The sequence below is a fragment of the Tachypleus tridentatus genome, chromosome 12 (assembly GCF_004210375.1).
Source record: "Tachypleus tridentatus isolate NWPU-2018 chromosome 12, ASM421037v1, whole genome shotgun sequence".
Lineage (NCBI taxonomy): Eukaryota > Metazoa > Arthropoda > Merostomata > Xiphosura > Limulidae > Tachypleus > Tachypleus tridentatus.
In genome coordinates this window covers 95361483-95379607 of record NC_134836.1, presented here as the reverse complement: position 1 = coordinate 95379607, position 18125 = coordinate 95361483, and the positions used below count along the sequence as shown (strand labels likewise).

General features: G+C 33.2%; 1 pseudogene across 1 annotated transcript in view; it reads left to right on the top strand.

The window, feature by feature from the left end:
* LOC143235697 (uncharacterized) overlaps nucleotides 1-18125 on the top strand; it is a 93254-nt pseudogene that overhangs the window by 36973 nt on the left and 38156 nt on the right. The window contains exons 10-11 of the transcript XR_013019356.1: nucleotides 1002-1215; nucleotides 9123-9201. The product of XR_013019356.1 is annotated as an uncharacterized LOC143235697 (transcript). The remainder of the gene's footprint in view (nucleotides 1-1001; nucleotides 1216-9122; nucleotides 9202-18125) is intronic.

The window sequence follows — 18125 nt, the reverse complement described above, 5'->3', positions numbered from 1 at the left end:
AACGGCTATGTTATCTGTTGAAGATTTAAATGTGAGTACGTATACAATCAAACAATCAGACGAAACGGCTACGTTACCTGTTGAAAACCTAAATGTCAGTAAGTATACAATCAAACAATCAGACCAAACGGGTATGTTACCTGTTGAAGACTTGAATGTCAGTAAGTATACAATCAAACAATCAGACCAAACGGCTATATTACCTGTTGAAGACTTAAATGTGAGTACGTATACAATCAAACAATCAGACGAAACGGCTACGTTACCTGTTGAAGACTTGTATGTCAGTAAGTGTACAATCAAACAATCAGACCAAACGCAGTGTTACCTGTTAAAGACTTAAATGTCAGTAAGTATACAATCAAACAATCAGACCAAACTTCTATGTTACCTGTTGAAGACTTATATGTCTGTAAATGTACAATCAAACAATCAGACCAATCTTCTATGTTAACTGTTGAAGACTTATATGTCTGTAAGTGTACAATCAAACAATCAGACCAAACGGCTATGTTACCTCTCCTTAAGATTCATAGTTATACGTCTCTCATTAATAATGTTTTGGAAACATTAGTAAATCATAACAGTTCCGAGTGTTGTTAATACCACAAATGTTATCACGATAATTTAATTTTTGATAGTGAAAAAGTATATTTTTAGTCTGATCAACATATAAATTGTAACTCTGAACCTAAACTGTAGCGAACTTAAAGGTTTCAAGTTAAACAAAGAGAGAGAAATAAAGATTATTTATTTGAGGATCATCTGTGTTAGATTTCTGCATCACGAAGTAAACAATTACATCCGAAGTAAATAATTACATCCGAAGTGCTGATTTTACACCCTTCTGACTCAAAAGATATAACTGCAGAAATAAATATATTAAAAAAACATATACCTTTAATAAAATATAAAAAGTCTAGAAACTACAAATTATTTCACCATCTTAGACCTTTCACTCAACTGCAATATAAAAGTTACTCTTAATTCGTCTTTATTAGATGGATACATATTGCCTAAAGGGACTACCTGTATTATCCTAACCTATATGCTACATCGAAACGAAGAAGTTTTTCCTAACGCAGAAAAATTTGATCCAGATCGTTTCTTGCCTGAGAACTGTGTAGGTCGTCATGCTTTTGCCTACACCCCTTTTTCTGGTGGCCCCAGAAACTGTATAGGTAATTTTTTGTTGTTGCCTTTTCTGAATTACCAGTAATCTTTAGAATTTTGTTGCACAAAAATACGTTACATATTTTTGTACCGTTGTATTGAATCGAGCGTTTATATGAATCTCTTTTCTATGACGATGAACTTATAAACATGTATATATATTTATGTACAACTTCTTGTTTATTTCTTTGTTTTACAGCAAAGTCACATTGAGGAACCTAACCCTCGATTTTAGCGTTGTAAGTCCATAAACTTACATTTGTTCCATTGGGGAACATATATAAAATAAATTATATTGTAAAGAAAATTATATTTTACTTTAAAAATGCTTTGTCGCTTTTCGTTATTACTCAAAAATATTTTTAACATATTTGCATAATTTTGTATTTAAAATCATTATGTTTTTCATACCCGTGGAGTGGTATTTTTAAGTGTATATTATTATTTATATCTTACTTGTTAGCAGAGTAGATGACGTCCCCTACGAAATTCCTATTCTATCTTATTATTACCTTCTCTTCCTATATATCCCAACCTGAGAGACACGGGTTCGAATCCCCGCCATCAAACGTTCTCTCCTTTTCAGCTGTGGGGGTGTTACAATGTGACGATAAGTCTCTATTCATTAGTTAAATAGTGGTGCTCTCAAGAGATAGTGTTGGCTGCTGTTAGCTAACTGCCTCCCTTGTGGTTACTGCTAAATTAGCGATAGATAGTACAGATAGCCCTCCTTATCTTTGCGCGAAGTTCAAAACCAAACGTATTGCTGGAAAATAAATGATCTTTGCTGTCGAGTTTTGCTGAATGAAACAAAACAAAGGAGAAAAGCGTGGCTGTCTTGCGTCGTGCCTTTGGGCAAAATGCTTTTTACCAACTGTTTCTCTTTACTCAACTAATGGACTGACATCCATTCTCTGATCATTACGTCACCATTCTCATTTGTTTTGTTTCAATAAAGCCAGACTGGGTAGCGGTTCCTAAGTCCCGTCTCAACATACGAAGAATTTGACCTTGAACAACGTGTTATCTCGACTATCAGGGATTGGATGCAAATTTGACGCAATACAATCTCGATGCTCTCTTGACATAGAAGGAACCTGACCTTGAAAGCCCGGCATGGCGAGGCGGTTAAGGCACTCGACTCGTAAACCTTAGGTCGCGGGTTAGAATCCCCGCCACACCAAACATTCTCTCCCTTTCAGCCGTGTAGGCGTTATAATGTGATGGTCAATCCCACTCTTCGTTGGTAAAAGAGTATCCCAAGAATTAGCGGTGGGTGGTGATGACTAGCTGCCTTCCATCTAGTCTTAGACTACTAAATTAGGAAAGGCTAGCGCAGATAGCCCTCGTGTAGCTTTACGCGAAATTCAAAACAAACAAACAATTTATGCAGTGAAACAACATTTAGCGATGATGGATAATATGTCTGTGATGTAATAAAATGGCTTATCAACATTTAAATATGATATAGGTAAAAATAAAGTCCTCAAATATTCATGCTTAAGAAGATCAAAATACTAAAGGTATATTGTAACAGTTTACTCTTATAAGTATAGCCAGGAAATGTCAAAGTCCGGGAAGACGAGAAACTATTTTTTACAGTAGTTCTCTTTAAAAACTAAATAGGGTCTAATTTTATTTGCGCAACAATACATTTTTTTCCTGTTGTTGACATCTTATGTCGAAATATTTCAACATCATTGGGTATTTAGCGCGAACAATGATTAGAAAATAATGCTTACAATAATAAAAATATAATATGTAATGAATCCTTCCCAACAACTATTTCATATCCTATTATAGTTTTTTTTTCATTTTCCCAATTATTCAAAAAATACACGAAAACAAAAATGTATAATAATAAAAAAAATAGTATTATTAAATCAATTTTTACTTCGACAGACTTTAATTGTGTATGTTTTTCTTATGGTAAGCCATATCAGGCTATATGCTGTGTCTACCGGGTGGAATAGAATACCTGATTTTAGCATTGCAAATTCGTAGACTTACCGGTGTCTCAGAAAACTAATTGTGTAGCAAAATTAAATCAGTTTATTCTGACACTCTTTAATCGTGTAGTAAAATTTAGCTTGTTATCTGACAGATAATTTAAAAGCATATAGTGATGAGTATTATCGCCAAGATGAATATGATATTTTTATATTACCCTCTGACGTAGGTGAGTGAGATCAGTGGATTGTTATTATTAGATCTGATATTTTGTTTTTCAGTTCGATTTGTAAAGTTATTCCTGTAAGCCGTTAGTGGACAGGTAATCTTATAAACTTACTTCATAACTAATTTAAAGTTTTTCTTTATTAGACGAGTGTCTACGAATTATCCGTAAAACATAAAATAACCTACAAAATTAGGGGATACGATATATAAATTAAAAAACAACTGGAAATAATTCGAGGATATACACAAGACATGCTAGTAAACAATATTTCAGATTTGACGAGCGCCCTGTAAAGTATAAGCGCAAACCTTTTGAAAAATATAATCGACTTGTGTTATGCTATGACAAGGTAGGGATGCTCCTCTCGTACGAGCACTTTTATATCTAATGTAACTGGACTTTGTATGTATATTATATATTCAGTGCATATGCGTATATCGCATTTACTAATGTTTCGTAGCATGTCCAAAATACATAATTCGAATGAACATTACAACAACACGTTGAAATCCCATGAATGTATTCTAAATAAATCACTATGAAAGTAATGCTATGTTGAACACACTGAAACTTGTATTACTAAGTCTTAGATGTCAAACGTTTTATGTAAAAGCTGGCTAGAGTTTCATATGTATTCTTTACTTTTAGCAATAGGCCCTTTACCTGATTCACAATTTCTTTATAATTCTATTTTGTATTGCATTTAGTCTAGACATTACTGTATTATCTGCGATATAAGTTTCAGTTTGTAATTTAAAATAAACGTTTTTAAATTTCAGACGAAGCTCATGATATTCATTTAAACCAGCTATTTTCAAAAAACTAAGAATATTTAAAAAAATCGCGACAAATTTTTTATTCATATATTTTTTTCAGTAATGACTGTCATGTGCCATGGCTTCTTTTTGATGAAAAAGTGGAATATATGATTTTGAAAATTTTCATCATGTCTGTGCTGAAAATAATTCCTGGGTTAAAATTATATAAAAAAATACCCTAATGAATATATATGATATGTCCAAATAAAAGTTTGGTTCCGGTTTTCTTGTGCTAGTTAAAAAAATCCGTTTTCTCTTCAATAACGTCTAACGTATACCACAAAACCTTCAAGAAATAAGATTGCTGAACTTCACGTCCTGGTGGTAATTTTTAAGTGAAAACTAAATTTAAACATCACAAGATGGCACTACAATCGGCAATTTTGTTTTATATTAAAATATCAATCTTTTCAATGTAATCAAAAAACGTTTCGCAAGCTGCTGTTTGAAAATTCTGTTTCTTGTTTATAGTAGCACCATCCGAATACATTTTTGAAGTGGCAAATTGAAATATAATTTCTACGGAATACACGAACAGTTGATAGCCTGCAACTTTCATACATCAACTGCAATAACTATTTAAGAACCAGAGAGTTATGAGGAACAAAAACAACAAAAATGCCTCCACTTCTTGTTTAAATAGGTTTTCATAAAATAAAAGATAAAGGTTTATAAGCCTTTTATAAACTAATATAGAAATTACTCGGAATACGTAGTTCTATCATTTGCGAAGTTACACATAGAGATACAATTTATATTCAACTGAATATGTTATATCACAACTGAAATTTCTTGCTAGCACAGAGCCGACTTCTCAGAATCATACTCTGAACGATATTTTGTTTTCAGAATGCGCAAAATTTATAAAGACATGTCATATTCTAATCATGTAAATGTAATAAATGAATAAAAGGTTCAGCTTGTTTTGTTTATTATGACATTGATTAGCTTTACTCACGTTTTATATAGTGCTGTATGTTACACTGTACCAAAGTTCGAAGAGGAAGAATAACCATGCCACAATGATAAATCTGGAATACAATGTCATTTGGGTTTAAATTGTATAGCAATATCGTTAGTTTTAGTTTATATTTTCACTTGAAGATGACGCCGCCTTCATAATTTCAGAATTAATTTGGCAAGGACGAAGCTGATATTTTCCATAAATAGAAATATTTTTTTTTGTAAATTTTACTCTTAGTTAATTTTATAAAGCAACACCAATTACAATCCTATTTGTATCAGTAAATATACACATTAGAGAGTATTAAATAGAAATACAATGAGACTAAATATCAGACGGTTGAAAATTGTCAGGTATAAATTATAACCGAAAAGGAATAAAATTAATATTAATAGAGCTCTTTCATGTAATCTTTAATTAAAGTGTGTTATCACTGACATTATGCAACATGAAATTTTTGAAGAAAATATTTCCATTACAAACTATGAAGAAATAATAACACGTCCTTTCGAAACGTTAAGTGATTCTGAAAAGAAGTTCAGAGCACGATAGCGTCATCTATAGATCAAATGAATAAACCAGTTACGGTACTTGACAAACAAGTTATTTTCTTTTAAAATCTAATATTAGCCAATATCGTAAATAAGAAAAGGAATTATAACAATATTATTTGGTAGTCAGTATTGTGTAATACATTCATTTTTGGTACCGTCTTTGATCGGAAGGTTGGTAATCACGTTTCTTCAAACTTTGATGTTCTTATCCTATCGCTTAATGTTCACTTCGTATTACATCATCATCTTCTTGACTTTTCTCTCGTCTTGGATTCATAGATCTTTACATCAACCATATCTAGAAGATTTATCAATGTTCCTTTGTCGTTTACCTTTATTGACTAGCAACCTATTAACGAAACATCTTAAACGCAAACAATACAGAAAACAATAATGTACCTATCTTGGCAACTTACAGTAATACCGTAATTCAAACATCTTAATACTGTTTAGTTTGTTTGTTTATATCGAATTTCACGCAAAGTTTTACGAGGACTAGCTGTCTCTAACTTAGCAGTGAAAAACTATTGTGGAGGCAGCTAGTTCATTCCCACCCACCACCAACTTTTGGGCTACTCTTTTACCAATGAATAGTGTAATTGACCATCACGTTGTAACACCCTCATGGCTGAAAGGGAGATCATACTTGGTGGAAAGGGAATTCGAACTCGCGACCCTCAGACTGCAAGTCATGTGCCCTAACCACATGATCATGCCGAGCCACTGATACTGTTATACCATTTCAGAATTACAGTCCAGAATTTTGAAATACACATTTGAATATACACCTCAGAATTCTCATTTTTGTTGGACTTCCTTTCTCTTTCATCTACTTGTAAGGGCGTTGTTAAGAAATGAGATGTATTAGTGAAGGATTATTAACCTGCTAAAAAATGAAGTTTGAAAGATTAAAACTAGTCTTTTTTAATCGTGTATTAACAATGATCAGAAATGATATATTTATTTAAAAGGAAAAGGGCGTACAGTTATTTATCATCTTTAACTTAATAGATTACATTGGACACATATTTCGAGGTTTAAGCTTTGAAAAGCACATTCTGTGTAAGAAAATCATAATTAGCTCAGAATATCAGACGTACATGAACATGGACGACATTAAAAGTTCTAACCAGCATCATCTTAGTCAAAATTTAAAAGGAACAAACCACTAACATCAGCCCAGAGCTCGTTCTGTGAGCATTTTTAACCCATACACTTTTTTTCTGGTTTTATTGTAATCCGTAACGACCTTACAATAACCTCAGGTTTTATTTACAGTTAGAAGAAATACAATATTAAGATTTCACACAATAAATATTAATTAAAAACAGGACTTACCCCTAAAGAAAATTCTACCTATATTTCGATGTCCTGTAACGCTATCTTCAGCAGTAACCATAAAGACTCTTGAGACTCATATATCCACATAATTATTTGAGTAACAAAACGCCATCTAGGCTTAACCTACCCAGAGTTACAACACATCTGACCAGTATTTTATTATTTTTAGACTTGAACATATTTTCTTATTTAATAACATATATAATTTAAGGTACAATTGAATACAATATATATATATTTCAATTTCACTAGTTTCTCTGATATTTTATTATATTTTAAATTCTACCTATTTTGTCAATTTTCTGTTATACTCGCCTATAATGTGATATATTTCTTCCACGTGCTCTGCTAATAGCGATTTATTTAAATTACTTTGTATTTTGCGATCGCATATTTATGTTATTTAATCGTGCGTTTTAAATTTTTACACGTTTGTTCAATATAAACTTTGTTAATGTTATACTACATTTTGTATATTTTTTCACTGTATTACCTATTATTGTAGATAAGTCTTGAACATATGGTAAACAAGCTCTTGTGTTATCTATTTCACATTTTCCTTCTAACCTTGTACAAGCTAACATTGGTAATTTATTGATATGTTTATGATAAAATCTGTCAATAATTTTGAGTGTACATCCTCTGCCTATGTTTCTTGAAACATGTGGCCTTGAGTCAAATAAAATATGCACAAAAACCAACAACTAAGGTTTCATAGCTGTCTAATAGTGTTAGCGTACACTGTACCCATTAAACTTTATAAACTAAAATTTAAGTAACGCCAAACTACCTAAGGTACAAAACATTTACGTTTTTGGTACACAGTTTACAGTACACAATACCGTTGCCTCGGGATAGAATAGGTATAATTTGTTCACCGGGGTCTTCCGTAGAATGAACTCTTTCTCACTTCCCACTGAGATAAAAATAAAACTATAACATTGCCTATTCTCAAAGTGAGTCTTCAAGAAGTAACCAATTAGTGATTAGAGTGACGTTTCTCGGGAAATAAGCAAGCTTGAGTTTTAGTGAACAGTTTACAACAGCAGTATTACCTTATCAGCGGTTTACTCTGTTGTACTTTTAACTCGACTGTTGATTTTTATCTGACAACTAATAAAAAATCCAAATTATTAGTCAGATAGTTTTTAAAGAAATATTCTAGGTAAAATACGCGAGTGAATGATAATCCACGTTTCAGTTTATGCGATACCATAATATATTATCTACACTTTTACTGACTGCTTTCAATCTGGTTAGTATTTTCAAATTAGGGACAGCTGGAATACTTTTGCTATAAATAAGAATTCAGATACTAATAGATACTAAATCCTGGAAGTTTTAAACACTGAGGGTTTTAGTGTGGGTGAGTACTTCGTAAATCCCATTTCTCAGCTTGTTATTTATGATTTCCTATTGAGATCAGAACGAAACAAAAGTTGGATGACAAAAAAATCCAATTGTCTATCAGTAATGGTTTGGTTTATTTTGAATTTTGCGCAACGATACACGAGGACTATCTGCGCTAGCCGTCCCTAATTTAGTCCTTTAGGGTACTCTTTTACCAACGAATAGTTGGATTAACTATCACATTATAACGCCCCCACGGATGAAATGAGGAGCATGTTTGGTGTGATGGAGATTCGGACTCACGACTTTCGTATTACAAGTGGAGCGTCCTAACAACCTGGCCAACAGAAACGGAGGGACCTATTCTATGTCCACGGGTAACGTTGTTGTTTCGTTGCTTTTGAATTAAGCACAAAGCTACACAATGGGCTATCTGTGCTCTGCCCACCACGGGTATCAAAACCCGGATTTTAGCGTTGTAAGTCTGCAGACATACCGCTGAGCCACTGTAACGAAACCGTTAGATTTCGAAGGCAAGAGTAACGAAACCAAATTATTCCAAAATATCTTTACATGAACAATAAAACTTTGGTTCAAACGTATTGCTGGCATGAACGTGTTTTGTATTGGATGAAGTGAAGAAAAAGTGTCATTCCCGATATTCTGTTCTTCGTATTATATAGTCTCACAATAGCATATATAATAAATTAACTTAGAATTCTGAAAACATTTTGATTCCAAAGTTCGTGGGAGATTCAGTTCGATCTCCACAGTGGAAATTTTGACAACAAGTCGGGACTAGATCCATGTGAGCAGCAGAATGTGCTGAAACAAACAAACTAAACTTAACCAAAAACCACTCCTCGTTGACAGGTGAATGTATTTGATAGGAACTTATTATTTTATTTTTTATTAATTTCAAGCAACATTTTGTCATATTACGAAAAACATTATATTTCAAATAACATTTGTTAGTTTCCCGTTTATTTGACGTTTAGTATATTTTCTGAAATGTAGCTTCATTTAAAATGTTCTGATGAGTCTTGGAATAACAAATGGTTTATAATTTCTATCTTTTATTCAGGAAGAACTATAGATAAATCAGTTGCTTTCTAATTAATTAATTTAAAAGCAAAGCTACATGGAGGCTACCTACATTAGGTGTCTCTAACTCAGCAGTGTAAGACTAGAGAGAAGGTAGCTAGTCATTCCCACTCACCGCCAACTCTTGGGCTACCCTTTTATCAATGAATAATGGAATTGACCGTTACGTTGTAACGCTCCCACAGCTGAAAGGGTGAGCATGTTTGTTGTGACGTAGATTCGAACCTACGACCCTCGGATTACGAGTCGAGTGCCTTAACCAACTGGCCATGCCGGACTTGAAAAGCAACGACTCAAAGTCTCTGTGAGGCTCACGATACTCATGACTATGAACGTTTCTGTTACAGGAGGTAAATATAATATGAGAACTGAAAATGTCATGACTCAGAAGATTTTTCTGATGAACAAATCATTAATAATTCCAGTATGCCATTAGTATCTGAGTAGCTTTTTTATTATATATAGACATCATCTCTTATTGCTTAGTAATACATTTAAAGCTTAAATGCTCATAAACAACTTAAATTTAGAAGTGGAGGTTTTGCAAAACCGTAACTTCAACCTAAGAATATGTCAAAAACCTTTTGTTTGACCCAATTACTTGAGAGATTAATATAGAAATGATAATTATTTTTGGACATTAACTTAGCTACAGAAACACTGTTCAGCAGCTACCTAGAAGTTTTGAACATTCCATATCAGAACTGTGTTTCAGGACAGAGTATGCAATGTCGTCAAACAGAAACATTCCCAGGACAATGTCGTCAAACAATAGATTTTTTCACTTAAAGAACCTTAGAGTTGATATTTCCACAAGCTCTATTATAAGTATCAGCGACAACAATAATTTATAACAAATATATAGACACTTCTTAATGTTTATTAGCAGCATCTGTATTGAATATTATTTTTGAAGTAAACACTTGTTAGAATGACGTTATAAAATCCCAACCCATAAGTAACCAGTACGCTAAGAGATAAACTAGCTTTATAAGGAGAGACAAATAATGGCTAATAAGAATCAACTCAATCAGGTTTTGACTTACACAATCAATGTTTATTGATATATTTGTTCATGATTTTAACAAAATATGTAGGTTCAAAAACCCAGTTAATAAAACCTTACAATCCAAACAATTTCAAGAGATGAATCATTCTTCAGCGCACGCAGATTGGGAATAAATAAATGAACAAATGATTTATAATAAATAAAAAAAACTTACAAAAGTTTGAATTAAGATGGAGCGACATCACTGTAGAGTACCATGCCAACCCAGAAGAATTTCGATTTCTTTTCAAAGATTTGTTTGTGTTTTAATTTCGCGCAAAGCTACACGAGGGCTATCTTCGCTAGCCGTCCCTACTTTAGCAGTGTAAGGCTCAAGGGAAGGAAGCTAGTCATCACTACCCACCGCCAACTCTAAGGCGACTCTTTTACCAACGAATAGTGGGATTGACCGTCACTTTTTAACACCACCACGGCTGAAAGGGCAAACATGTTTAGAATGACAGGGATTCGAATCTTTGGTACTCGGATTACAAGCAGAGCGTCTTAACCACCAGGCCATGCTGGCCCAAGTTTCAAAGAATTGTATAAAGTGTGACCTATTTGCTAAAAAAAAAGTAAAGAGAAACTATATTAAGTATTGATGAAGTAAAATAAAAATGTTCGATGCAAAATGGTTAATAAACAATGTTAATCAGTTAGAACAAACGCAGAATATTATGATGAAAGTAGTAAGTATTAGGAAATATTAAAGACGAGAAGATATAACGTAAATGAGAGAATAAATATGAATTTTTGTACTTGGTTGAAAATTGCTGATTTCAGGATCTAGGTTTACTCCATGCTGGTTGGAGCTAACTGATTTTAGGGTCTAGGTTTAGTCCATGCTGGTTGTAAATAACTGATTTTAGGGTCTAAGTTTAGTCCATACTGGTTGGAGATAACTGATTTTAGGGTCTAAGTTTAGTCCATACTGGTTGGAGATAACTGATTTTAGGTCTAGGTTTAGTCCATACTGATTGGAGATAACTGAATTTAAAGTCTAGGTTTAGTCCATGCTGGTTGGAGCTAACTGATTTTAGGGTCTAGGTTTAGTCCATGCTGATTGAAGATAACTGATTTTAGGGTCTAGGTTTAGTCCATGCTGGTTGGAGATAACTGATTTTAGGGTCTAGAGTTAGTCCACGCTGGTTGGAGATAACTGATTTTAGAATCAAGGTTTAGTCCATACTGGATGGAGATAACTGATTTTAGGATCTAGGTTTAGTCCATATTGATCGAAGATCACTGATTTAAGTATCAAAGTCCAGTGCGTAAGTTTGAGCGATATTTAAAGTGATAATCTATCACGTTTCTTACCTTATATCATTATTACCAACAGAGCATTTTTTCGGTGATAATAGAATATTCGTGGTGTTGAAGTGCTCTCTAAATGTCCTTTGGATCTATTCTTCTTAGTGGCATTTGTACTTTTTACATGGTGTGAGATAAAAGGTGTTATATATTGTGCAATAATTTCTTGAGTAATTGTAAAACGCTTTTTCTTGCTCATTTTTGTCAGAAAAAAAGAGTTAATAAGTTTTTATAAACTTGCAAGCTAGACAACGAGCTTTATTACATGGGTGAAAACCATTCTGTGATAAGGTGCAATTCATTTGTGCACAAACAAGGACGTATTTAAAGGATCTTCAGGAAAAATGTATCTTGGGTGATTATTAAATTGCAATGTACGTAATTTTTTTAAGATCACGCGAAATATTTTTGAGGTTAAAGTGATAGGTAATAACAAGACGAATTCTGCTTGACTTTTTGGTATTACACTGTTTAAAGGTTGGCTTTCGTCAAGCGCTGCTAGCTTCTTCAATCTGTTTATCAATATTGGTAGTTTTATATAGTTTGTTTACAGTCTTAATGTGTTTTCTGCACCTCATTCCATCGCTACATGTTTTCATGATTTGGAACTTTTGACTGTAAGTAATATTCCGTTTATTTTGTGTGGGATGCCATTGGGTGGCAGTTTTTATAGTAAATATATCGTAGTATGTCTGTAGGTTTTCTATTATAAGCCAATGGGTAAAAAGTCCGTTACGGAAAGAAATGATGACGTTAAGAAATTTTATTTAGATAAGGAGGTAATCAGTGGTAAAATTCATTGTTTTGTTAGCATAAAGAGTAAGATCTTTAACTGATTCAGAAGCAGCTGTCCAAATAAAACACGTCATATCTGTAACATTTAAAAGCATTTTTATGTAAAGCTGGTTTTCGATATGAACCATAAATACATTATCGTTCTTAGGTTTTGGTTTGTTTCGAATTTCGCGCAAAGCTACTCGAGGGCTATCTGCACTAGCTGTCCTGAATTTAGCAGTGTAAGACTAGAGGATAGGCAGTTAGTCATCACCACCCACCTCCAACTCTTGAGCTACTCTTTTACCAATGAATAATGGGATTGATCGTCACTTTATAACGCCCCACTACTGAAAGGGCGATCATGTTCGGTGTGATGGGGATTCGAACCCGCGATCCAATGCAAAATAGTTAATCTGTATGTAATGATCGTCGTTGAGGTTTGGGTGAATTGAAAAGTTTTAGGGTTGTTTTTAAGGATTTTGTATGTTTCATTATATTGAATAGTAGCGTAAAAGGAAGAAACACCCACCGCGTACAGACTGTTATAAAGTAACTCTCCGTTGTTGATTTCTAATTTTTATTTTCTTTATGATTTTTATAAAGAAGGCCGTGTCCAGTATGTAAGAAGAAAGTGCAAATGAAATGTCTTTTTATGTGGTAGTCAACAAAAGCAGAATGCTTTTCAGTAGCCAACACAAGTTATGTGTATCTGATTTTGGCATATCCTTGATTAAATAAATATATAGATAGTTTTTCTGCTTGCATTTAAACACAAAGCTAAAGAATGAGTTATATATGCTCTGCTCACCACGGGTATATCGAAACCTGAATTCAAACGTTATAATTCCGCAGAGATACCTCTTTAGTGCCACTAGGGGACTAAGTATTTAATATCCGTTAAAATTTTGGATGTTGCTACATTACATGATAAAAGTAAATTATATATGAGTTTTTTTATATTTATATAAAACATTAACCAAGTAATATCAACAGGGTATTATGAGTATCAAATATGAAATTATTCTTTAACGAAATCGGTATATGTATATATATATATTTAAACATTGCTGACAAAACTCTTATTATTTGGCAATCACAATATCAGAATAAGTATAATTATGTGAAATTCTGACACTGAGATACCTGATGGGTCTGAGAATAGAATCAGAAAGAATCAGATCTTGTTTTCATGAGGAAAGTTAACTGTTGATGGAATTCTGTATTGTAGTATAATTGTTTTTAATACAAACGTTAAACGTTTGATACACTTTGAAATAATGGTTTTGCTTCTAATTTGACATGAGTAATTTCTTTTAAAGATCATGATGAAGGACCATTGAACTTCCTCCGGTGGACCAGTGTTGGTTATGAGGGTTTATGAGAATCATAATTAGATTTAGATACCCGAGGCGGTTAGAGCACAGATATACTGTAATCGTGTACTTCATAATAAAACAAACAAATAAGAAACATTAGAACTAAAATGCTTACTCTCAAGATTTATAACACAAGCTGCAAGTAGATGAGTTACAGAATAATACATATAAGATTGATCATTATTACGTAATTGAAATTTACAGTCAACAGTTTGGCTATAAAAACATCTGTCCTTTTAGGCCTCATCAGTATATTTAAAACATACAAATAAGTTTGAGAATTTTTAAAGTGTCTTAAAAAGTGCGTATACACAGCTGGAGTAAAAAAGTATAGTTCTTACAGCAGAAGAGAAAAATGTATACTAAAATTTTAAATAGTTTGGTTTCCTAATGTGCAGCCAAAAACATGAGACAAATAAATTGGGGTAGTTTTAATAAACGTAAGAAATAAATACATTGTACAAATATAAAATTCGTTTCCCCTTATAACTGATAAAATATGGACATATTCTTCCAATGCATAACTGGCAAACAATCGATTTCAACGAATGCTTTAGGTAAGATTTTATTAGGTTTAATACTGTATTTGTTCCATAAGCACATCTAATTTATAATGAACTCCAATAACAACGATTTGGATGCTGTTTTTGCATTCACTAATCGAAATGATGTTTGGTCACGAAATAAAAAATTACCTTAATATTTTACTTTTATTTTATAATTAAACACGTTGAGGCTCGTTTTATGAGTTGTCAAAACTTGTGTGATGGGTCATTACACTCTTTCTCCGAATGATGCTTTGAATTGTATATCCTAAGGATAAACACGTTGAGCTCATTTTATGAGTTGTCAAAACTTGTGTGCTGGGTCATTACACTCTTTTTACGAATGATGCTTTGAATTGTATACCTTAAGGATAAACACGTTGAGCTCGTTTTATGAGTTGTCAAAACTTGTGTGATGGGTCATTACACTCTTTTTACGAATGATGCTTTGAATTGTATACCTTAAGGATAAACACGTTGAGCTCGTTTTATGAGTTGTCAAAACTTGTGTGATGGGTCATTACACTCTTTTTACGAATGATGCTTTGAATTGTATACCTTAAGGATAAACACGTTGAGCTCGTTTTATGAGTTGTCAAAACTTGTGTGATGGGTCATTACACTCTTTTTACGAATGATGCTTTGAATTGTATACCTTAAGGATAAACACGTTGAGCTCGTTTTATGAGTTGTCAAAACTTGTGTGATGGGTCATTACACTCTTTTTACGAATGATGCTTTGAATTGTATATCCTAAGGATAAACACGTTGAGCTCATTTTATGAGTTGTCAAAACTTGTGTGATGGGTCATTACACTCTTTTTACGAATGATGCTTTGAATTGTATACCTTAAGGATAAACACGTTGAGCTCGTTTTATGAGTTGCCAAAACTTGTGTGATGGGTCATTACACTCTTTTTACGAATGATGCTTTGAATTGTATACCTTAAGGATAAAATATAAGTAAAAAAAAAGACGATTACATGACAGTCTGCTGAAGAGAATTTTTAAGTTGATTTGAAATATAGTGCAAAACGTGAACTACGCTCTTTCAAGAATCAATTGCCTCAAATGAGTTCAACGTTTCTTATCGGACTGCCAAGTTTACATCGCCTAAATAAACTACAGTGTACAGAAATGGAGAGGTGGCCTGATTTAAACGTTTTCTTCCCTTGATTCATGCGAGTTGTGCTATTTTATTAAACAAAACACCTGTTTCAGGAAGTTAGGGGGAAGAGTTTCATTCCTCTCATTATATTTACTTCGTTTCTTACTCAGTGGTATGTATGTGTATACGTTTCATTTTAGCAAACTCACATTGGCTATCTGCTGTGTCTACCGATAGGGAATCGAATGTCTAATTTTAACGTTGTAAATCCAACGACTTACCGCTGTCCCATTGCGGGGAGTACTTAATAGTACTTTGGCATGTATATGAATAACCTAATATAACTTGTACGGGAAAACAAATCAGTATGTGTCACGTCACGCCACGCTCGATTTCTCGAAATAGGAGGAGTCATAATAGTAAAAACACATTTATCCTGATAGAGTAGATCGATTGCTATCTACTTATTTCGATGTTAATTACTATTGGGGGCCATGAAAGGTGTGTGACGTGAAACCTTATGAGAGTAGTGAGTGTTGGTATAAGAAGCCTGAAGCATAAACGTAGTGTAAAGTCACCTAACCCAGAAAGAAGTTCATGAAATGTATCATGAAAGTAAAAATATCGAATTAACCTTAAACTTAAGTCGTTTCTGAATTAAGCTATTTTCTGTTATATCACAAATGTTTTTAATTGGAAAAAAACTGTTTAATCAACAGATACTCTAAATAAGAAATCAACAAATATTTTTCCATTTGTCTATATATTTAATTTTATGCTTGCAGTTCAAAGAATACTAGGTTAAACTTTTTTTCTAAGCGACATGACGCAAAAGTCATTATGGTCCGGCATGGGTTAAGGCGTTCGACTTGTAATCTGAGGGTCACGGGTTCAAAAACCCGTCGCACCAAACATGCTCGCCATTTCAGCTGTGGATGCGCTATAATGTGACGGTCAATCTCACTATTCGTTGGTAAAAGAGTAGCCCAGGAGATGGCGATGGGTGGTGATGACTAGCTGACTTCCCTCTAGTCTTACACTGCTAAATTAGGGACGGCTAGCGCAAATAGCCTTCGAGTAGCTTTGCGCGAAATTCAAAACAAACAAACTGAAAGACATTATTGAAACGTTGTGTTATCGAAATGCGCTGGTGTCTATATATATTAAAAGTCGTTAATCTAACTGATTTTTATCAATAATTATTCTGTGAATATGCCACGAATGATCTTAATTTCGATTGGCTCACAAAGGAATTAATAAACTTTTGACTGCCTCAACTTCAATTTTCTTCTTGTTTGTTGCACAAGTTCTATTTCGAAAAAAATATTTCATCTAGCTTTGAAATATGAAGTTAGAACATACCATGGTGTTGATAGTACCTGCTCCATCATTTGTGACGAGCAGTACCCTAGTAACTATATATGTTATAACAAATATGTCATATTAGAATGTGTTAATGTTCAGTAGTTTCGGTACACCATTTCACAGTGATACTTTCTTTTTCTACATTTTGATAAGTTGTTAGCCTATAGTCTCTTCTCTGTCCACATTTCAAATGCGATGATTTAGTTGAAATCAATTATAATCTCATAGTTTTTTTACCATTTTATTTACAAGTAAATATTAGGTTTTTCCTGTTGCAATTGATTGGTAAAAGCAATCGTTGTCTAGTTAATACTTTATTGTTGTTGAACAAAGTTATTTTGAGCAATGAATATTTTAAAATTGTGTTTGTTTGCTTTTGAATTTAGGGCAAAGCTATACGATGGCTATCTGTGCTAGCCGTCCCTAATTTAGCAGTGTAAGACTAGATGGAAGGCAGCTAGTCATCACCACCCACCGCCTACTCTTGAGCTATTCTATTATCAATGAACAGTGGAACTGACCGTCACTTGTAACGCCCACACGGCTGAAAGGGCGAGCATGTGTGGTGCGACGGGTTTTCGAACCCGCGACTTTCAGATTACAAGCTGAACGCCTTAACCCACGTGACCATGCCAGGCAATTTGCAACTGTAACGTAAATCGCTTTCACGTATCAATCCCCAAATACAATCTCCCACCATGTTTTCGTTATACTTTCCCAGGCCACAAAAGCAAAATTTGAATAGAAAATCAGGTATTTTCCATTTACTTTAGGCATAAGCAATTGGGAAATAACACTTTCTGTCCAGGAGCAAGAAAAAGTAAAAATTATCTTACATGATATTATTTTTTACTCCAAAGTCTTAAAAAATATTCGGATGGTAACTTTAGTTGAAACAAGAAACGATTACAAAATGCAGTATTATATTATTAAACTTGTATGTATTTCGAATTAAAAACAATATTTAAAAATATTTTTCATAATTTTACGCTAATTAACAGTGTGGTCAAATTTTTCCACGTTAGTATTTTTTTTACAGGTTTTTAAATGTTACTTTATTTTATTTCATAAAACCAGAATATGATCACCAAAACGGTTTGTACTACATCTG